This window comes from Platalea leucorodia (genome assembly GCF_965183815.1).
Source record: "Platalea leucorodia genome assembly, chromosome: 3".
In the NCBI taxonomy this organism is placed as follows: domain Eukaryota; kingdom Metazoa; phylum Chordata; class Aves; order Pelecaniformes; family Threskiornithidae; genus Platalea; species Platalea leucorodia.
Window position 1 is genome coordinate 38,387,348 of NC_138825.1, and position 23,895 is coordinate 38,411,242.

Below are 23,895 nucleotides of genomic sequence, written 5' to 3' on the forward strand. Positions count from 1 at the left end.
AGTAAAGATGAAATCAGAAATTTTCCTGGACCAAGTGGACAGTAAATATTAGAGAGCTGCCTCTGAAAGCATTGGGAAGATGTGTCCTGAAGAGCCTGGCAAGTTTAAAGGAGCAACTAAAGTTGTCAGCTGAGGTGATGAATAGATAGAAAGAGCAAAGTCTGGGACTCAGTAAAGAGCCCTGGTAAATGATAGGAAAGAGCAGAGATGGAAAGGCTTATTTCAGGAGCAGAGATGAATCTACTGTTGTTTCACATGGCTTTGGAGAGAACAAATACCCAAGGTGTGGGCCTAAGCAGTAAGAGCTAAGTTGCTCCAAGAAGGAGGACCATGACTGCTCCATACCCTTTGACTAAGTCGCCACTGCTGCATCATTTGTCTTCATCTTTGCATGCAAATCTCTGGCAACAAGACTAGGAACTGAACCTTGAAAGAATTACAACAGCATGGTAATTTTCAGGAAAATTAGGGAGTGAATGGTATCACTGAGAATATGCCAATAAAAAAAAACCCCACAACTTTTTACAGCCACATAATTTATGGGATGCTTTAATATTTATGTGGTGATATTGTTTATTGTGCTTAGATTGTAGCTACTCCTGCTTCACAATCTCCCACTTTTAATAACCTCCACAGATTCTTGGTTACACTGAAATATTACATTCTTGGACATATTTTAGTTTCACCCAACTCTACCAGCTGCAGATCAAATCTTTTTCTTTAAGTTGCTGTTTTGTAATCAGAGACTAATGATGGCATTTTTGACCAAAAATAAATTGGAAAATATTATTTTTTTAAGTATAAAACTAATTTAAAACTATTTTGTGCTGATTTGGAAGTATGAAATGGCTTATTGGGACTCACACTGCTATTTCTTAGTGTGATGGGATAAATATAATTAATAAATACTTTCTCAACCATTTTCAAGTCATTCGATAACAGGCAAAGCCCCTTTTCTTGTGGTTTAACTTTGATAAAGTTTTGCAGTATGAAAACATATAAGTGTGAATATTGAAATTATTTCCTTCACCAGAATGTTGGACAATATTTAGCTTTAAATCATGGAGGAAATTTATGTAGAAAACCTTTGAAGGAAAATACAGTATTGTGATATTTTTACATAAAGTGGAATTGGGAAGTTATGATTAGATAGGCAGAATAACAACCCTTATTAAAAAAGTTGGCTCTTACTTTCACATATTCTTAAAAATCTAATGTCAAACTGCCAGTGACTTAAGTATTGTTAGAAGAAGTTGGTTCAACATGACTTTTGGCACCTTTTGTTCCATGTCTGATACTTATTTGAGTTGAACACTTTTTTTCCTTCACCAGTTTTTTAAAAAAGTTTGTTAGCTTTTATAGCTCTTCCCTTCCTATCATAAATTAAAAGGCTTAGGGAGGAGTTGCTCCCTTGAGTTACTTCTAAAGCTCCGAAAGTTTTGGCACAGCCAACTTCTTAGCGTTCAATAACTTTCTAAAGAATACGAGCTTTCTGAGAGACCTGCAACAGCTTCATCCTGTAACTTTGGGACTGCGTTTACTGTTGCAGGGAGGAGCTGCCTTTCAATTTGGCACGAGGACAGTGGGGTCTGATCAGTGTTGTCAAGTGTTTGCTGCTTGCAAGTTATTGGAATGGGTAGGTGGCCAAGAACAGTTGCTATGGTAAAGAATTGTTTTGATTAAAAAAAAAATAAAAGAGGGAGGAGGGCAGCACAGACCTACCACCAAGAATAACTCTGTTATGATGATGTATTATGAATCAAAAAAATGTAAATACTGCGTTAGTAAACTGGCAGTTCTGAAGGCGACGGTGATGTAGGGGGGGGAAAAGATTAAGATAAAAAGAAGTGAAAGGAAGTGGCTTGGGAATTAATAAAGACATGATGGAAGATTTCATTTTTAGATCAGAACTTTAATTAATCTTCCATTGGTAGTGACTGAACTGTGTCGTATGAATGGTAGTAGTTGAAAAGGAAGATCAAACTGGGGAAAAACCTAATGAAACTGTCACCAGTTATTACATAGGTTTTGAGCCCACAAAGCATTGTTTTCTGTGGCAATTTCAAGACCTCATCCTGTGTATTATTTAAATTTGATTTTCAGCTAAAACAGATTGGCTTCATCCTAAAATTGCAAGGTTTGTCACAAAGTTAATGAAGCAGTCATCTTTGGGATGGCTGTCTGCCACACAGTCTCACACATATAGCTTTAGCCAGATACACAAACCATCCTCTGCAATTCAGTGATGATTGTGAATCTTACAGGATTGGAGAGTGCTCCTTCTTTCAAAAATCTTTCCTCATGGGGTGGGGAACCAAGTCTGATACAGTGACTGCTTGCTTGGACATCTGTGCAAACCAGCATTCGTCCGATTTGCTGTCAACAGCCTGAAGTCATGCACATCCTTATCAGATGCTGTGCTTCCAGACAAGAAAATGCATCTATGCTTTGCTATTAGGTTTTTTTGGTGGGTTTTTTTTGTTGTTTTTTTTTCTGAGCTGTGGCAGCCCTCAATATAGAGAGTGAGGAAGCAGGAGGAAGAGACTGTTATCTCGACGGGGGAGTGGATCTTCTTGTGAGATGCCCACGTCACATGATGGAGTCTGGGAAGAGGAAAGGAAGTACCCAGGCTGGAGGAGGTGGGGGACTGGGGTACGCAGGGCTTACGCAGGCAGGTCCAGCTCTAGAGTTGGCAGGAATCTGTGTGATGCATCTTCCACCTGTCAGCTGCAGGAGACGGGGGACTTGGAACAAGAGTTTGGGCAGTGAACACAAGAGAAGTACTTTAGATGCCGAAAGTATAATATTTATTGTGATCACTGCTGTGGTGCAGCAGTGCATAAAAGTAGACCAGTATCCACACAAAGGAACAATAAATAATTAAATTACCAGTAATACCTTGTTCTTACACAATGCTCTCCACCCATAGATTTCAAAGTTCTTCCCAAAGAAGCCTGACATTATTATCCATATTTTTCTGAGGGAGAAGCTGTGGTAGAAGACAAGGGAATGACTTCTCCATGGTTACCCAGCAAAGCAGTGATAAATCTAGGGCAAGGACACAGCTCTCCCAAATGCCAGTCTGCAACTATGCACATGAGAAACCCTGCCTTCGCATATATGCTCATGGCCTATTCTTAAAGTAGGAGTGCAGATTTGCTGTTGTTAAGAATCTGTCTCTTAATATTGCAAGGTAAATAATAAAAAATCCTGCTAGTGTAACAACTAGCATAGGCGGATTTAATGTTTGAGCATACAATTAAACCAGGCATCTCCACAGTTACTAAGAACTTGACCAATAAAGATAAATCCATCTTGCTTTTTCATTCTGTGTATCCATGTGATTCTCTAACAACACCTGTGGAGGATCATAGATAGCCTGCTATCTGTCATCTCTACCTTTGCAGATAATTTACTGGTTTGTTTTTTTCTTAAAGTTTTTGAGGAGCAATACAGGACTGTTGTCTTCAATAAATTATCACTGGTGATGTTGCAGGCTCAAAAGCCCAAACCCATCGTACCTTTCAGTGCAACAGTAAAATTTGTGACTAACAAGTAGGCTTTAGTCTTTATTTTTCCATTTGGCTAAAACCACATCCACAAAGGCCACTCCTTCTGAAGAAGTGAATCAAAGTGTCTCTGACTGTATCTCCTGGCCGTAGAGAATAGTATAACCTGAATCAATGTAGGCCCATGCGCCAAGGCAACCAAAGATGAAAAAGCTATGTAAAATTTGCGATGAAACATTCCTACAGTCATCCTTCTGGCAAAAATCATGTGCAAGAAAAGGACAATTGATGTTAATAATTCATCCAGCTCTAAAAATCAGTTACTGTGTTTTCCTTGATTTAAATCATAACTAAATGATATCTATCCAAGACTTTGTGTGCTCAGTGGGGAAGATGTAGCCTTGATCTGCCTAGAACCTCTGGTAAATCCAGGACTGCCTTAACACATCATTAACAGAACAGTTTAATACCTACAGTATTAAAATTATCAGATCCTTTGAAAGGCAGCCAAACAACACAGAAACTCATTTCCAGAACTGACTTCTACCTCTTCATAGTTACCCTCCTAGTCCTCTCCAAAAACTCTTGTACCTATTTGCTATATGGTGAGAGAAAGTCCTGTATCCTTACCTTTTTGCCTGAATTCAGGAGCAAATTCCCAAGTTACTGTGCATGTCTTAATTTTAAGCTGATGTAGTCTGTACATTTTTCTCTAGTCTAGGCATTGTTTATGCACAATTATGCACTTTGTCAGAGGTGCAGTCCAAGGTGTGGAGAAAAACAGTCTTGCACTCTTGGGCTGTGCCTCCACTGTCCTGTTTTGAGCTCTCTTTGGGCTCAGCACTGATCAGCACGGCATTGCAAAACTCTGCTCCAGATGGGCAAAACATAGGGGAAGACACCACAGGGGGAAAAAACTGGGGGAGGCCTGGGGGAAATATTCCCCTAAGAGCACTCAAAAATATGAGCAGGCAGGGCGTAGCCTGCATTCAAGCAGCAAGGGAGAGGCATGGGTGCTATCGGTGATGGATTTGGGGAGCGACCCCGCCATCAGGTGTGCTGCTGTTGGTGTGGATGGGTTATTGCTGCCCCGAGGGTGCTGATGGCCAGTGCTGGGCCAGAGCTGGTGTTTCTGGAGCCTCTGCTCCTTCGTCATCTCTTGAGTCCTGCTTTGGGCATGGCCTGACACTGCCAGGTCTCTTATGGAGCAGCTGTCAGCAGCTGTGCCAGCATACACAGAGCCATCTGAGGAGCACCAGACAGGGATGGGGTCTGCATTCACCCTTTGCATTGCAGCTGCTGCCACATAAGTGACGGCCGTCGGAGCAGTTGTGGTTGGTGCTGCAGCATACAGCCACCTCAGGCCGTGGCAAGTGATCTCACCTAGTGTACTTTTACCTCCCCACCGCCTCGTGCATCCTCCCAAGACTTGGGGATGATCTGAGCCAAACTCCAGGTGAACTCTGGCAACCTGTTTTTTTTATCACCTGATCCATTCCCTAGTGACTCATCTGCTTTTAATGGAGCTGCTTTCAATTCATTCCACAGCTAGTGAAACCTATAAAATCTGATGATCTGAAGCAGAAGTGAGAATGGTCTACTAGGGGGAAAAATAAATGTAGAAGTCATAGACTCATCCATTTTATTATCTTACTGAAAGCTAGAGATAGGTGAATATATAGTAGGGAGAGTGCGTCTGAATTAATAACGACACAGCAACATTAACTAATGATACTGGTACACCACCCCCTGCCCCTTATGCTTCAAGGTCTCAAGTTGGGACGTATTGGTTTCCCCTCAATCAGTTGTTCACTAAGCCTGACCACTTTCCCATGCATGAATACACGCATGCTTGCTCACTCTCTCTCTGCCCAAAACATTTTTCTTCTTTCATCATTGAAAGATTGAAGGGAACCTCAGTCCATCCCACTCCTACCAGTTTGATGCCAGTGCCAGCAAGAGATGCCCAGAGCCTGGAGAAGGATCACAGGTCAGCAGGAGAGCACCTGAAGAACAGCACAAAGGAATTCCTGCCACTCCAGCCAGTAAATCAGCTTCATTGGGAGCCCAACTTAAATGCCTCTATGCAAACACACGTAGCACGGGGAATAAACAAAAGGAGTTAGAGACATGTGCACGCCTGCAGATCTCTGATCTTATTACCATCACAGAGACATGGTGGGATGGCTCCTATGACTGGAGTGTTGGAATGGAAGGATACAGGCTCTTTAGGATGGACAGGCAGGGGAGACAAGGAAGGGGTGTTGCCCTCTGTGTCAATGACCAGCTGGAGTACATGGAGCTCTGCCTGGGGGTGGATGAGGAGCTCACTGAGAGCTTATGGGTCAGGATTAAAGGGAGGTCAGGAACAGGTGATATTATAGTGGGGGTCTGCTGCAGACCACCCAACAAGGAAGACTGAGTGGATGAGGCCCTCTATAGACAGATGGGAGCAGCCTCACGTTCATAAGCCCTGGTCGTCATGAGGGACTTCAACCACACTGGTATCTGTTGGAGGGACAACACAGCAGGGCATAAGCAATCTGGGAGGTTCCTGGAGTGCGTTGATGATAACTTCCTTCTCCAAGTGACAGAGGAGCCAACGAGGTGAGGTGCTATGCTGGACCTTGTTCTCACCAACAAGCAGAGGCTGGTGGAGAATGTGAAGCTCAAGGGCAGCCTTGGCTGCAGTGACCATGAAATGGTGGAGTTCCAGATCCTTAGGGCACTGAGGAGGGCGCACAGCAAGCTCACTACCCTGGGCTTCAGGAGAGCAGACTTTGGCCTCTTCAGGGATCTGCTTGATAGAGTACCATGGGATAAAGCCATGGAGGGAAGAGGGGCCCAAGGAAGCTGGTTAATATTCAAGGATCACCTCGTCCAAGCTCAGGAGCAATGCATCCCAACAAAGAGGAAGTCAGGCAAAAATGCTAGGAGGTCTGCATGGATGAACAAGGAGCTCCTGGACAAACTCAAAAACAAAAAGGAAGCCTACAGAGGGCTGAAGCAAAGACAGGTAGCCTGGGAGGAATACAGAGAAATTGTCTGAGCAGCCAGGGATCAGGTTAGGAAAGCTAAAGCCCTGATAGAATTAAATCTGGCCAGGGACATCAAGGGCAACAAGAAAAGCTTCTATAGGTACATTGGTGGTAAAAGGAAGACTAGGGAAAATATGGGCCCTCTCCAGAAGGAAACAGGAGACCTGGTTACCTGGGATATGGAGAAGGCTGAGGTACTCAACGGCTTTTTTGCCTCAGTCTTCACCAGCAAGTGCTCAAGCCACACCGCCCAAGTCGCAGAAGGCAAAGGCAGGGACTGGAAGAATGAAGAACCTATTCCTAAAGTCACGTCACTGGACAGGGATTTTATTTTCCACTTGCACTAGCTAGTATTCAGGGCTGCACAGAACTGTTGGAGTACCTGCAGTAGTCACTCATCTTTTCACAATGATTTGTATGTTATTGTATTATAAGAACCACTCACTGTAGAAGATCAAGTTCAAGACCATCTAAGGAACTTGAAGGTGCACAAGTCCATGGGACCTGATGAGATGCATCCACAGGTCCTGAGGGAACTGGCAGATGAAGTTGCTAAGCCACTATCTATCATATTTGAGAAGCCGTGGCAGTCCTGTGAAGTTCCCACTGACTGGAAAAGGGGAAACATAACCCCCAGTTTTAAAAAGGGAAAAAAGGAAAACCTGGGGAACTACAGGCCAGTCAGTCTCACCTCTGTGCCTGTCAAGATCATGGAGCAGATCCTCCTGGAAACTACGCTAAGGCACCTGGAAGATAAGGAGGTGATTTGTGACAGCCAACATGGCTTCACTGAGGGCAAATCGTGCCTGACAAATTTGATAGCCTTTTACAATGGGGTTACAGCGTTGGTGGATAGTGGAAGAGCAACTGATGTCATCTACCTGGACTTGTGCAAAGCATTTGACACTGTCCCACACGACATCCTTGTCTATAAATTGGAGAGACATGGATTTGACGGATGGACCACTCGGTGGATAAAGAATTGCCTGGACGGTTGCACTCCAAGAGTTGCAGTCTATGGCTCGATGTCCAAGTAGAGGCCAGTGATGAGTGGTGTTCCTCAGGGGCTGGTATTGGGACCAATGCTGTTTAACATCTTTGTCAGTGACGCGGACAGTGGGACTGAGTGCACCCTCAGCAAGTTTGCTGACGACACCAAGCTGCGTGGTGCGGTCGACATGCTGGAGGGAAGGGATGCCATCCAGAGGGGCCTCAGCAGGCTTGAGAGGTGGGCCTGTGCAAACCTCATGAAGTTCAACAAGGCCAAGTTCAAGGTTCTGCACATAGGTTAGGGCAATCCCAAGCACAAATACAGGCTGGGCAGAGAATGGATTGAGAGCAGCCCTGAGGAGAAGGACTTGGGGGTGTTGGCTGGTGAGAAGCTCAACATGACCTGGCAATGTGGGCTTGCAGCCCAGAAAGCCAACCATATCTTGGGCTGCATCAAAAGAAGCGTGACCAGCAGGTCGAGGGAGGTGATTCTTCCTCTCTACTCTGTTTTCATGAGACCCCACCTGGAGTACTGCATTCAGCTCTGGCACCGCCAACGTAAGAAGGACATGGACCTGTTGGGGCAGGTCCAGAGGAGGGCCACAAAGATGATCAGAGGGCTGGAGGACCTCTCCTGTGAAGACAGGCTGAGAGAGCTGGGGTTGTTCAGCCTGGAGAAGAGGAGGCTGCGGGGAGACCTTACAGCAGCCTTCCAGTACCTGAAGGGGGCCTACAAGAAAGCTGGAGAGGGACTTTTTACAAGGGCATGCAGTGATAGGACAAGGGGTAATGACTTTAAACAGAAAGAGGCTAGATTTAGATGAGATATGAGGAAGAAATTCTTCACTATGAGGGTGGTGAGACACTGGAACAGGTTGCCCAGAGAAGCTGTGGATGCCCCATCTCTGGAAGTGTTCAAGGCCGGGTTGGATGGGGCTTTGAGCAACCCAGTCTAGTGGAAGGTGTCCCTGCCCATGGCAGGGGGGTTGGAACTAGATGATCTTTAAGGTCACTTCCAACCCAAACCATTCTGTGATTTTATGATTCTATGATCATTTCCTTGGCGCTCTATCATCAGTTTTCTATTCTGCCATCCAATTTAATCAGAGTTATTTAATTTTAATGCAGTTTTAAAAAATACCATGTACCACAGTGAGGCCCAAGCTAAGAAGACTAGAGCAGGGGAAGTTTCCTATTAGGCAAATGGCTATCTATCTGAAGCACAGAAGCAGCAAGACCAACAGTAAAATTCATCCGTGTCTTCTGACATCTTGCACAAAAGCCACACTGAAGCAGGTATATAAAACCACTCTCTTTCCTTCATCTTTATCCCTAAGTAGTGTTCTCCCTTTCTTTCCTCTTCTAGTTTAATTGGCTAGCTTAAAAGCATGAAAATCCTATAGTCTTTCTCCCTCTCACACACTCAGGGGTGGCATCTTCCTTTCTCTCTTTCTGTAGGCTGGAGAGAGGTAAAGTTCCTTTACTGAGCATGTATGATATGTAGGGAGAGAAGAATTTGGTGCCATCTGCAGCAGCTTGAATGGAAACAAATTATACCTGTATTAGATGGCTGTGAGTTGCTGTCAGATCAGTGGTTCTGTTTTCCTTGTCTGTCTTCATTTTGCAAAATGGTAGGTGAAGACCTGAACTGAAAAGCTATTGAGAATCAGGTTCTTTATGCTTTTTGGCCACACATTTTGAGAAAGAGAAAACTACTTACTGAGGAATTTCATCTGAAACCTGGAAAACTGCTTGCCAAAACACAAGTGGGAAGAAGAACTGAAAAAAGCACTTTATATTACAATCTTTAGGAAACATCGTGTTTAGTTTGCTTTTAGAAGCAGCTGTTTATTGCTGGGTGGTGACAAAGCAGAGGGTGGCAGCGGAGGGGTCACCCTTCCACAAAGCCATTTACCAATTTCTAATCTAAAAGCAATCTTTAAAAATAAATGAAAAGTGAGTGCAGTCTGTATGAATTCAGAGATGACCTAGCACACAGTTTTCAGCTGCTTAAAGAGGAGAATTCAGTGTGTGTGTGGGATGCTGGAGAATTGCCCTCTATTTGGATATGCAAAATAAAGATCTGTTTTGTAAAGGAGCTGAGCACCTGGAACTTTCTTCTGGCATTAGCCTACTAGCCAGATAAAACAGATAAATGCTAATCTAATCAATCTATTAAATAATTATTTTTCAATGAAATAGAGACGAAAAAGAATCTTAGTAGCAAAGCTCTCCAGTCAATACCTTTGCGTAAGTAGTGTGTGAGTACAGAATGCTAAATAGAGGCTATGCTGATATTTGTGTATATACAGAATATACGCACACATATGCCTTCTCCCACCCGTATCTATACTAGAAAAGAAAAGAAAAGAAAAGATAGCATAGCTGATGTATGAGCCAAGAAAAACATTTATTTTGGACGATACCTTTTTAGAACTGACTTCTCTGCAGAATTCAAAAAATGTGTTTGAAATTAGAGAGGTCTGTTTATGGAGGGTATAAAAAAATAGATGGAAGAAGAAATCACTTAGAGAAATGCTAATCCCCTCCTCCACAAACTGCCCTTTGCTATGACCCTGACCTTTACTTCTGTCACTTGAAAAGATCCTTAAATATTTGTTGTGATATTTTGGGAATAGACAGGTACAGATAGAGCTATATGCTGGCTATTCTGACTCATTCCCTCCCTGCAGATGAAGGTATAAGGAAGAATCTATCTAAACATGCATACAGCCACGTTATTTTTCATGCAGTAAGACATTCATGTTTAAATTAAAACAGTCCCTCAAAGTTATTAATTTTTGTTAGTGCAACACCGAGCTCTGAAAGAACACAAAATAAATAAGTAATGATTTCAGTAATCATCATACTTGTGTATTTTCTTACTACATAATTACTTAACTTCAGATGCTGTATGTGGTCACATGGATACACACTTAGCTGAACATATTTGTTCTGTCACAGTCTGCAGTCATCCGTACTGTAGATGTCCAGTTTGTCTACACTAAATGTGATATCTTTCACACATGCGACTGTGAGACACGCAACTGTGAGAACAGTTTCTACTTTTATTAATGCTAACTGTTACCATGCCTGCAACTGCCAAGTGCTACGCAGCAATTGCAGCAAGCTACTTAATATAGTGGCCAGTGGGAGAGGAGGAGGCTCTTTCTCTCTTAGTGGCATAGTTGAATGCAGCAGCTGTTTTAGAGATAAAACCATGTACACAGCTGGCTTCTGGGTAGCTGCTTTTGTTCTCTGAAACACTCACTTGCTGTATCTATACCTAAGCAAAGGATGGATTTCACATTCTTGGCATTATATTTGAAGATCTCTTGTTGATTTTTGGAGTGTGAGTTTCTGTCATGCACTCCAAGTTTTTATTATATGAACATCAAACTATGTGTATGTATGTTGATTATGTTTCTTAAACTCACAGTTCCTGAAAGCCTTTGGAATCTGTCCCTCTTTTCTTTGTGATAATCTCAAGACGTAACCAAAACTCTTTTGAAAAAGAAAATACCTTGGAAAGGATATATTAACCTAGTCCAAAGCATATTGGCTGCTACCCCTTTGGGCATAAGGCTCCTTTCAGATGTGTTGCTGTTTGTGCACCTGAAACTACTGCTTATCTGTGCGAAAGTAAGCCACTCTGTTTAAATGAGTGACAGAAAACATAAAATTAATTGGATACCCTGTACAGAACACTATGGGTTGTTTTTATTGTTATCAAGTTTACATCATATCAGTAATTTGAAATTACTGGTGAACCAACAGTACTTATTTTAGGAAGAATGAGGACTGTGCCATTCTGTGATAATTTTTTATATGATTGTTTGGTTTACTGTAGGGACATTACCAGGCATATATACTTTCTTTAACTGTTTTTTCCCTTGAATTCAGGGTTAGGTTGTAGTATTTCATACTTGCTTTGCGTGACCATAAATGACCTGTCGCACATGTGTCACATGGCACATGTGACAAAACAACCGAAACCCAAGCCAATACTTTGAAGCTCATACTTGCAATTTTATAAACTGTTAAGAAGGCATTGTGGTCTCCTTTGCTTATTTATTTGTTGTGTTTCTGCAGTTAAAGTCCTACTTATTATAACTAAAGGATCACTTTCATAAGCTAACTCAAAGCTGAAATGTGACTTGCCTTCTGTGTGCCACATGGAGGAATGTGCTATCTTTTAAAAATTAATTTATCTTGCTTCCTGGAATTGCTTTGCAGCTATGCTGTGGAGATAACGTAACGGTGTCAAACATGTCTTCTATCTCCAAGAGAAAACAAACAAACAGCTGGGAGCAATTCCCCAAACAGTCATTCATCATGCAATGTTCAGAAAGTCATGAGTAGAGATGCTAATATAGCTCTCACTTCCAGGGTTACTCTACATATGTAGGACAATTGTCTTCCTTACCATAGCAATTGGAAAACTGGAGCTTCTGTAGTTGTTATGTGCTTATTTTTAACCAGTTAGTATTAACACAGAATCTCAGAGCAAGTACAATATTAAACAAATACAGCAAAAATGTGAATTTGTGATGTGCATTAACAGTTTTTGTCTCTTTTTGCACAGAAAGGCCTCTTTTTTTCCCCCATCTTTATATTCTCCTGAAGCAAGCTGCTTAACAAGCTTCCTGTGCTAATATCTTAGAACACACACACACGCAAACACACACACACACACTCCAAGTGATAAGATCTGGGTTGGAGAGATTGAATATTGATTAATTAGTTCTCTTGAGGCCTCATCTTTAATGGACAAATGTTAATATTTTGAATGTTTCTTGAATCAGTTCTAGTGTTTTATAAACAAAATCGTCGATATAAAAATCTGAGGTTCAGTAACATAAAATGTACCACACTGACAAATCCACATGCTGTGATTTTACCAGGAGTGAAAACTTACTTTTACTCTAGAGAGTACAGGGACTTCTAGCAGTTCAAATAATAGAAAAAGCAGAGTGCTTTACTGGCATTTTTAGGTCATGTTTCAATAGATACTAAATATTCTCTTTTATTCCAGCGTTGTTCCAGTTTGAATTATTTTCATATTTCTTCCAGCAAATTCTGTTACGGAGTTTTGAGCTCTCATTAGAACTATGATTTATTTTCTCCTTTCAGTTGTGTAAAGCCACTGAAGTTGTGTGGCTATATTGGGAGCTAACTGGGTGGCAGATGTACAGAGGTATAATTAACATAACACAGACCAAATGCACATCTACTGTAAGAATTATATTTGCACTTAATCTAATATGTATTCATAGCAAGAGTGAGGGGATGACTTCTTACTCTTTCTCCTTCAGAGTTTAAAGTCATAAAATTCCCTATGCAGGAAAAACACAACAGTGGATATAGAGCTCAGTAACATAAATGGAGAATCAGCTTTCGGTTTTGCACGTAAAATGTTTTTTTTCTAAAAAAGAAGGCCGCTATTACAAGTGCTGTTATGTGTGGCTGTAGCAGCTTTCCAAGTGAGTCATCAGCTGTGTTTGGATCCAGACTTTCAGTTTTACTGTGCAGACACCTGCGACTTGAACGAAAGGATTTCCTACATTAACTGGCAGAAACAGTAGGTTTTTATAGTCTAAGGATCATCTACTTGAGAAAAAGAACTAACACCTCGAAACAGTGAGTTGCAACTTTAAGAATCGCTTCATGGCTACATTTGGCAGAGCCTTTTCTGAGGCGGTGTGGCTGCGTGGTCAAAGGGAGGAATGGACGGATTGGTGTTACCTCTTGTTCTGCAAAAGGGGCAACCTCCAGCTCCTCATGGCTCCTCAATAATAAATGCTGCAAAGTGCATGGGGTCACCATAAGGAGGTGGAATACCTCAAACAACTCAGGATCCCCTGCGTCAGGTCCAATATCAAATGCTACCTGGACCTGAAATATGGAGTAAAAGGGTCTTTCCCCTATCCGTAGAAATTATGTAGCTTGATGCCGTTGGAAGTATCATTAGATGCCTACCTGCATTTTACAACACCTTTTACTTCAAAGAAATCTGTATTTCAACATCTATTTTACCTGTGTAAAGGACCTAAAATAAAGGTAAACCAAGTGTCACTGCTACAGAAGGAATTTAGTACTTTTGCACAGATCCTGAAATAGAGGAGAATCTGTTTAAAAGTTTCTCATGAGAGCTATGTTAAAGGATGATCTCTCTTTAGTTAAAAAGTAATATAAAACCTGTTTTCAAAAAAGAAACCTATTTGGGTTTTGGCAAACAATTTTTTTTTTTCATTTATACTGATTTTTGTGTGAAGGATTTTCTTCACTCTATGAAAAATCAAAATGGAACAAAAGATTGACCTAAGTGAAGATGTCAGTCTTTTAATACGAAGATATCACATGGTAAAAAAACCCAAGCCTCTTTCTGAACAGTTTTAATGAGATTGGAACTATTCTGTTCATCTCAGTGGAGTTTTAGTAATTTCATGTTAATTTTGTTCATTTTTTCCCTGTAAGAAAGGGCTGGATTGAAGATCTGCACAATTTATCGTGATTGATATCTCATTTTGGCTGTCAGTTGGCAGTGGACTTTTGTTCCCAGTGCAGGTCAGCTGTGAGAAGGCAGAATGACCATGGATATGCCCTCGTCCCAGGCACTGGTGAGGCAGAGCTCGGCAAGCATTTCCAAGCCCACAGGCACTTGGGTGTCTCCTGAGGTGACTGTAATGAAATCTGGTCCCGCACATTCAGTAGACGGGGTCCTTTAAAATGAACTGTAGCAGCTAGTTATTTTTTTTTGTTCAATGGTCCTAATTTTATTCCTTGCTAATAGACCCAGTGTCAATACATGTGCTCCTGCAAAGTACTACGCAAATGTAAAATTACACAGTTTAGTAGTCAAAAGTCAGGATGTGCAAGCACAGCTATACCTTCGCTCAAATACCATTACCCCCGAGTTTTAGTCATTTCTTCATGGTTCTTAATCATACTTGGCTCTGATTGATTAGAGCCTTAAGGGCACATTTTCCTTTGCATGGAAGGCTCATTGAGCTTTCTGTTTCATGCTGATTAATCTCATTGAATTTATGCCTATTTCATTTTGGGACACATATCAGTCTCTGGGAGGGGAGAGTCCATCTGTGCCTATAGGGATCAGTTGTTTGGGTGCAATTAGTCTACAATAATTTGTAACCTCAGATCAGTTCTGTACAAGAGTGCTTTTCACAGCTGACTTTGACTTGTTGGTGTGAACTCAGAGTCACACGAGTTATTAAAAATTTCCTTGCAAAATATGGCCTTTAACTGCTGGACAGAAACAAATGTTCATATCTCAGTTTCTGGGGTATTCCTCCTGAAAGGTTTGAGAGATTGCAGGAACAGTTTCTCAACTGTAAATGCAGTCCTTTTGTAAGTACAATGCTTTTATTATCCTGGGCTAGGAACAAATTCATCAGAAAGCTAGAATTTTTTTCAGTTCTTAGTTATTACCATCTTATACACTGTAACTATGTTGATTTTGCTTTTCTTTTCAGGGGCTGAAATAATACCAAAATGCCCACTCTTCACTTCTTAATAGTATTTGAATGGATAGATAATTCAGAATTTAACTGTGCTGTTACTGTCATGTATCACAGACTATTTTTATTCAAAGTAAAACATTACTTAGATAAGCAGAATTTCCCCACACTATCACAGGTTTAGAGGGTGATTTTATGAATTTAGAGGGACCATTTTAGGCTACTAGACTAGATGAACTCGTGGTCTGACACAGTTCGGTCATTTTGATGTCTACACATAAACAACTAAAATGATTGAGGACACAAGTCCACCCTTAACCTTGAAATACAGACTGTTTTCATACTCCAGACCAAAAAGTGGCAGATCTGTGGTATGAAACCACACCGATTTATTTGGTTACATGTTCCACTCTATGTTGTCAACATACTCTGTATTAGGGAAAATACAGTGTGTACTAGTCCACATATTCTGTACAGTGCCCATTTATACCAGGTGCCACAATCTTGCGTCTTTACCTTCTTGAATTGCAATAGAGATATTCCATGTAAGCTTGCTTTTGAAAAAAATTAAGCCATATATCATACGCTAATAAGACTTTCCCACATGGTTATAAATGCAGAATACTGCTTCCTTGTCACAGTATTTAATTAACTTACACATCTGTGTACATAGCACCAGTTTGGCCACTCAGCTTGTTAGTCACTAGTTCAAAACCTACTTGGAGGCTTGCAACCCAATGTAGGCTTGCCATAAGCCAATATCTCTAGCATGCAGAGTCCAAACTGTTTGAAGATAAATACTCTTCCCCACCCCCGAAAAAAGTGCTGTTGTTGAGGTGAAAACTCAAGGTTATACACACTGTGCATGAATTTTATAGAAAAAAAGGTTTTAGATGAGCATCATGTGGTCTGCATGTGCTTACAAAGAGGTATGTTAATGGCAAATATATTGGCAATGAAAGCAAAACACCTGCCAACAAAATTAACTCACAATGTGAAACATTAGGAAAATAAAAAGCAGAACACATCTAAAAAATTGGAGATGACTATTGGTGCTTCTTCCAAATAGTGAAATAAAATTATTAAGAGAAAAACAGAAAATTTTGGGGTTTTTGTTGTTATTATTGTTTTTCTTTATCAATAGACTTCAGTAAACTAGCAAAGAAAAGCTACACTTATAAAAAATATCCAACCGTAGCCCTGAGTTACCTGAGAGCTGCAGGAAAGCAAGCCAGGCATGTGGATGTTAGTGACAATGAGAAATAAGAAGGAATGGGACGGCTGTTGCTCTTTCAGAGCCCCTCTCAAGGGCTGCAGGTGGGTGTGAGGGCATCTGCTCTGCTCCTGCTCACCTGGAGGGTTGAAGTCATGGGGCTGAGTGGTTAAAGAAGAACCTTGTCCTCTCTTTCTCAACAGAAGTAATTATTCTGTGGCCTTTTTGTATAATGAATCAGATCTTTAAATCACTGACCTGAACAGTCTGAAGTATCACTGGACTGGCAAAAAAGTCTTTGATTAACTTTCCTTTTGGTGTTCACTTGAACTGCTCTCCTTTTTTGTCTTTGAAGGCTGTATTTGGTGGCTGTTCATCCTGCAAATTTTGGCCAGTATTGGGTTTTCTAATAAAATGTCACTGAAGCTAATGTGTAAAAAGAGAAAGAGGCAGGGATGGAGGCTGCAACAAAAGGCTGAGGAGCATCAGTGAAAACAAATGGCAGGAAGTAAATTTTCAGTGCATTTCCAGCCCCCGACCCCACCCTGGACTTTTGGGAGGTGAGGTCCACCTCACTCCCAGCCTGGAGTGAGTTCCTGCACTCTGCTTCTGCTGGCGTAAAACCAATTACTCCTGGCTGTTTATATCTCTGCACAGCGAGTGAAAGGCATATCAGGCCCTGAGTGTTTTAAATTCAGAATAGAATATTTTATATGCCTGCACTGTGAGATTTTCATTCATCCATATAATAGCTATATGCTTTGTCCATATAAAGGTGGTTTATGATTTTTGTCATTTGACACTATTGCCACTGGGCTATGCAGTTCTTAAAATGTAGTCCTTCCACAATTGCACAAAGCAACAATTATCTAAAAATGAAAAAGAAAATAGTTATTTATGTTTGAGCATAAAGAGGAAGAGAAGAAACCTTACAGAATTGAATATTTTAACTTCCGAGAAGTCTGAGATTTACCAGGGGTGTTCTGGTCTCGAGGTTTAAAATCTAAATTATTGGGAAAGTATAAAAATATTATTTTGACAGAATACTCTGCCTTTCCTATTTTCTCCCAGCTATGTATTTGTACCTATTTTTTAACTGAAATGTTAATTATGACACTCATTCTACCTAACAATAATTTTAGCAAGTAAGTCATCAGCTCAGTCCTTTAGCAAATCTTATTGCTTACTACCATATTCTAGGCAATTGTGTAGATATTTTAGCATGTTCAACTGGAGATAAATTATCCTGGAGGACATTCATGGTTGTTTTGGGGTGTGCACTGGAGCCAAAGCAGTATTGCTATGGAAAATCATCGAAACAGTGATGCCTCAAACTAGTAAGTCTCCATAGCAACTTAAAAAAATAATGACAGCTGTACCAAGAAATTTGCTAATAGAAGACCTTAACACATTTGTCTAGACTCAGTCATACTTCATACTCATTATAACCAGTAGAATGATTGTAAGAAAATGAAGTGTAGAGGAATAAATATGGAATATCTGATTTCGCACTGACTTCAGTTACATTATCTGACCTTGTCTATGGCCAATATGACCATAACAGTTAAATGTTTAATAACATAGCTTAATTACAACTTATTTTATTCTAATATGTACAGCATTTCATTTGTTGTGTGCTATATACATAGTGGAAATTTCTTTTTTATAAGCATAAAGCTAGGTTTTCTGAAAACAAATAGGAGGATTCCCGTGCTCATAATGTTAAAATTATTGGCTGTAACAGTCTATGTTGAGCAGACTGAATGAAAAATACAGCAGTAGGAGAGACACTCTGTTGTAAAATGGCCTCGCTCAGGTCCAAATTACTGACTACTGATAAAAAAAGAGAAGGATTCTGTAGAATCAAAGTCATGTTGATAAGGCACAAGAGAGATTGCTAGCTTTGGTTTGCTAGAAATCTCCAGACACACTAGACAGTAAGGCAACTGGCGGTGCAACCACTGAGCTACAGTATGTAGCAAGAACAAATATTTTTATGGGTTGACCTCAGTTTGAAAGGCATGTGATATAGGCTGCTGATTTTAAAGCATCCTTTGAATTTTTAAAATTATACATAACGGTTTCCTATATAAAAAAAAATTGTATGTAATGGGACCGAATTCTATACAGGGCCTTATGAAGTGAAGAGTTAATTACAGAACTGAAAAAATAGATTAAACTGATTTTATCTTGATTACATTTTTATTGTGAGTTCTGCCAAGAATTCTCGGGGGTTTGAAAAGGACAATTTAATAAAGCTGAAAATAATTTTGAGACAATCAACTGGAGAAAATGTAAACAGAAAAATGAGAAAGATAATTGTCCATTGTTGAATAACATTTTACTAGATGCCCAAATTGCATATTTCAGAATGATGTTGTCTCAGTGACTTAAGGGAAGAACAGTATGGGTCAAAGTAAAATGAAAAGCATCTATAAATCATAGTGAAAAGTGAAAAAAAAAAGCTGGAGCACCCGTAATAACAACTGTCTTGGATTTTTGAAAGTAGATAGTGGAAGCAAAATGTTAAAGACAAAATCTATGGTTAGCAGATTTAAAAATGAAAAGGTAGTCAGAGGAGTTCAGTTGTACTGGGAATCCCAATAATATTATTGTTCTGTGACTGTATGATGATAGTGGAACTGACAAGAATTCATGAAAAGCAGAATCTCAGTCACTTGGTGTCTGCATTTGGGGAAAGCCAGATGGTAGAGTTACATGACATGATGATGTAGTCCTTTTAATTTTAACCACTTACACAGTGGTTTATTAAAGTTAGACGTTTTAAAATCTGCATGTCTAATTACCTTGCATCCGATAGTTTTACAAGAACTAGCACAAGACCCCCATAGGCATTCAATGTTGATGATTACAGTCTTGAAACAGGGGAATTTTCAAGTTGGGAAAAATCTAAGGTTGTGCCAATATTTAAAAATGATAACAGGACTTACTCAGGAAATTAAGGGCCTATCAAACTGAGATTGCTCAAACACAATTAATGTCCATCAACATGAGCTTTGCAAAAATAAACTTTGTCAGACTAATTCGATACCATCCTTTGATGAGATTACAAGTTCTTTTCAATCAAGCTGATATTGTTGTTGTAATAAACTTTTTGAAAGGACATGCATTCACACCAAAAGACATTTTGTTAAGAAAATAGAGCAATAGAAAATCCACTTGACATCTATGAATGTAATTGGAAATTAATAACTCTTATAACTGGAAAGAAGGAACCATTATGGTGAGGGTTTGTTCCTTGTGAGGTTCCCCCCCCACCCCCCCCCCCATACATTATCTTTATTAACGAGACAAGAAAACATGACATTTTGTTGATGAAGTTTTCTTGTATCACTAAAACTGGTGGAGAATTAAACGATAAATAAATGACAGAGAGTCATCTGGTGAGTGACAGACAGTAATCTGAATTTCTTTACAAAATGGAACAAGATGTTTTTTGGAAGCCCATGCAGTGAGGAACAGTGTGAGCCACACTTGTAGGATGGAAGAGACTCCATGCTGGGAAATAGGGACTGAAAAGGATTTGATTTTATGATGGATAATCAGATACACATGGAGCTCCTGCAGTGTGCCACAGCCAAAGTGCTAAAATGATCATTGGACTATAATCAGGAGAATATGAATAAAAGCAGGGAGCTAAATATCAGGCGTACAAGCTATGAAATGTTCGAATACTTCACTACGTAATAAAAGATTGATTTTTCTGATTGACATAGAAAACAGAAATTCACCTGAATTACGAAAGCTGGTCTTTTGTCTCCAGAGAAGCATGTTCAGAGATCCTCATTTCTGTCTGTGTAGGAAGAAAGAGAAATGCACTGCAGCTCCAGAGAATAACTCTGGGAACTGGGTGGGTCTGTTCTGCCAGCCCCAGCCTGCCTGCGGGCCACCCTTGTCCCCCTTGCATGGAGTCATGCAGGAGATGTGTCAGGGCTGGGCTTGGGGACAAGGGAGAAGGTAATGGAGGGGCTGGAGTAAGGGTATAGGTAGAAACTGCTGCCACTACTATGTTTTTAGAAAATATTCTCCTTTATGCTTTCAGATGCCTTTATTTGCTCAAAGTTTTTTATTTTTGGTCAATTTTACTTAAAAGTACATATTAACTCAAGCCATTTTGTATCTCCTTTTTCCTTGCACCTGCTGGCACCTCTTTCGCCTCGTTACACCTGCTGGCATAATGGTGCTTGCTGTTGAGTCATAGCTCTTAGAGCTGATTCAGTCGTCCATTCCTCTGCCACCCTCCCCTTACTGCTTGGAGTGATTCAGAGCCCGGCCTTCGCACGCAGCCTCCACCAAGAAGTTAACAAAAAAGAAAGAAAGCCTTTTAAAACACACCAACACACCCTGCTGCTCTTATGGTTGGTGATTTGGTCTGTGCTGTAAGCATGCTATCTGCACTTGCCTCACTGAAGTGACAGAAAGTGTGCCTTCCTGTACATCGTAGGTTGGTGAAAGCTCCAAGATAATCTATACAGTTTGTGAACTCCAGCTCTGCTAATAGAAAAAAAAACCTGATGTGACTGGGAAACAGAATGGAGTGGATCGCGGTGGGCTGGGGAGCGGTGCCGTGGGCCTTGGGAGGGGGCAGGTTGCCCCTAGAAAGACCAAACGTCCCAAAAGACGAGCATCCTGCAGAGGTGCACAGAGAAGGGCAGGTTTCCTATGGCTTCCTGTCTGGTAGCATTCATGACAACCTGGACAGCCAGGTCCCTTCAGAGGTCACCTCAGAAAACATATCATATCTTTGCTTAATTCTCTAGGTTTTGGTTTTTTTCCCCCTTCTTTGGAGATTAATCCCCACTGGCCCTCTGAAATATCTGGAGTTCTCTTGGTTTGCACTCTGTCTCAGAGACATTTATATAAAGGTGCAGCCTCAGCATTACTTTGCTTATACGTATGCTTGAGTGTGTGTATGTACTATCTACATCTGGAATGAGGGGCTGTATTAAAAATAAAATAATTATAAAAATAAAATGAAATGGCCTCACATGGAAAGCATTTGGAAAGGAAAATACCAGAGTAAAAATGGAAAAATAAGTACGTGTCAGGCCAGCTGCAGGTTAGGAGCAGCTCTCCGAGAAGCCAGTGGGATTTGCTGGTGGCCTGCATGGGAAGGCAGAGACGAAGCAAGTACAGCTGGTTCGCAGCACTCCAGTGACTGTGGCTTTAGTCATGCCTGCAGTAAGGCTTTTAGCTTTAACCTTGCTGGCCTCAGGAGTATTTCTCAGAAGCTAAAGATGTCAACTTAGCAAGACAGTGCTTGTAGATAGTAATGACCAAGAGTGAAATCCCTGGGGCAGGTGGCAGAAAGCATTGAAGATGCAGGTATCAGCAGGTATCTGGGGTGTGGGGGAGCATCCCTGCCTTCCTTGATAAGAAAGGGAAGTTCCTCTAACAGTAAAATTCATATATTGAACCCTTCTCACTTCATTCCTGCACAAGGGTAAAGAGAGCCTAAACTACAAACAAAGCCATTGTACGTGGAGTTACTTGTCAGTTTGTAAGTTAAGAAAGGATTTTAACACCTCCCTTCAAGGGATCACTCATATGATTAAAGTTAGGTATGATTTTAGGAACCTCAGAAAATCAGCTACTTGATAAACTCTGTGCTTCAGGTTAAAATAAATTACATTAAAAAAGCATGCTTCATGACAGCCAACATAAAGAAGAGATATCGTAGCAACAAAGCTTTGTCTTAAAAATTATTAAATTGTTTGGTCTTTCAATAATTGAAGAGGCTTCATTACCATGCAAACAAAAAACAGGTTGGCTATTCACCTTTTGGAAGATGGCATTTGCATTGCTATAATAGAAGAGAAGAACCTTAGAAAACTAATGAAGTAGCATAAAAATGCAAATTACTGCAGCTAATTGGCTGTGCCTTCTTACACCTTCTGAATTATTAATTTATGACCGAGTAAATCTGTCCCTTTTAAATAATATAATAAAGAACAACATTGTGTTCTACACTGTTGAGTGGATAGTGTTTGTTCCCTTAATTTTATGGTGAGCTGCTCTTGTTGTTTGCACTAGCAAGATGCTTGCAGTGTTCTGTGAAACTATGCAGGTCCAGCACTCTTCTCATGCAGACTGACATCATTACATTTCTGATTTCTAATTCCTGAACAGAAAAAAAAAAAGACGAAAGATGATGCCATTATTACAATAATGCTAATTAGGTCTTGTGCCATTGGCACTAATATTTAATCTGAAAGCAGGCGCAGAATCCTGCAGACACCTATTTACCTGCCAATATGTGAGTAAGTCCATCCATTTCAGTGTGGCAACTTAACATTCATCAGTGGTTGCTGCCCAGGGGGTTGAAGAAATCAAAATACAGTAAAATATTTGATAGCAGGGTTGATATAGGTGCATTTTTCCTGAATATTTTTTCTTCTCTCATGTAGAAAACTTGGGAAGATTCTGAGGAGCTGCTTATTTTATCTGGGATTTCCAGTCCTGTGATACCCTTTGGTGTATATGAGCACAATTTTGCAAGTGCCTAGATATTGTATCTGGCAGGCCCTGTGTACACATATTCACAGGGAGGCCCTCACACTCCCTGTGTACACTCACCGAGACTGTGCAGGGCATGAGCAGTGCGTCCAATACTTTTTTAAAGGGCCAGACTTTCTGAACTTGCATTATATTGCCCAAATGCTCTGTGGTTATCTGAAAAAATCTTGGATTAACATGTTCAAGTAATTCTGTGGGACAAGGGCTTAAAAACTAATCTCAGCTTGCCTGATTTGCTTTTTCCCTGATAGCTTCACCTATATCCCAACAACATGTCTAAATTAACAGTTTTACATTTTATAAAGGTTTGTCCAGCATTGGGTGCTTTTTCATAGGTATTGCTTGTGTGACCGAGATTGGAAGAATTTGGCCTGTGGGATGGACCCTTGCTTTAGAGGACACAGGCAGCAATCACAGGCAGTAGGTGGGAATGCCTCTCATTTTCTCCTCCTGTGAGGAAGAATGTTTATTTTACAAAAATCGTTCTTTTAAGATGAAATTTATCGCCCTCCATTTTAGCCCCCAAATGATTTCTGTTTTAAAATGTAGCCAAAAAAACTTAAAAGTTTTGTTGCATTGATTATATGTTATTTAGTACATGGTACTCCAAAGCACAAAGAAATCCATGTCCCAAGGAACTCGTTTGCTTGTCCCAGCCATGGCTGTAGCTGGGATGCGTAAACTGGCCACCTCAGGGAGGCAGCTCACAGAAAAAGCTTTGCTTAGGTTTAAGTGATCTGGCCAGATCAAGGCTTCAGTTACGAAGACAACAGGAGGGAATAGCAGGGAGTCCAGGGAATTTCTAGTATTAGAGGTGGGTAAACAAAAGCTGAAGAATATAAAATCTGATTTACTTTTATTTTGTTTATCTCTTAGGAGTTTTGTAATTTGACTGCACACAAGTTTTGCCTAGCTCTCTTTTTATAGCACCCAAATATCTCGCTAGTATCAATGCATTTCCCAGGTGGGAAAGCAACCTTATCTCCAGTTTATAGAGGTGAAATTGGGAGATGCAGGGTTGGTAAAGTGTGCATCTGAAAACTTGGGCTGGAATTTGGACTGCCATCCCAGTTGCTGCACAAGCCACTGAGCCATCTTTTTTGCAGTCTGGATTTTCAGAGTATTTTCTG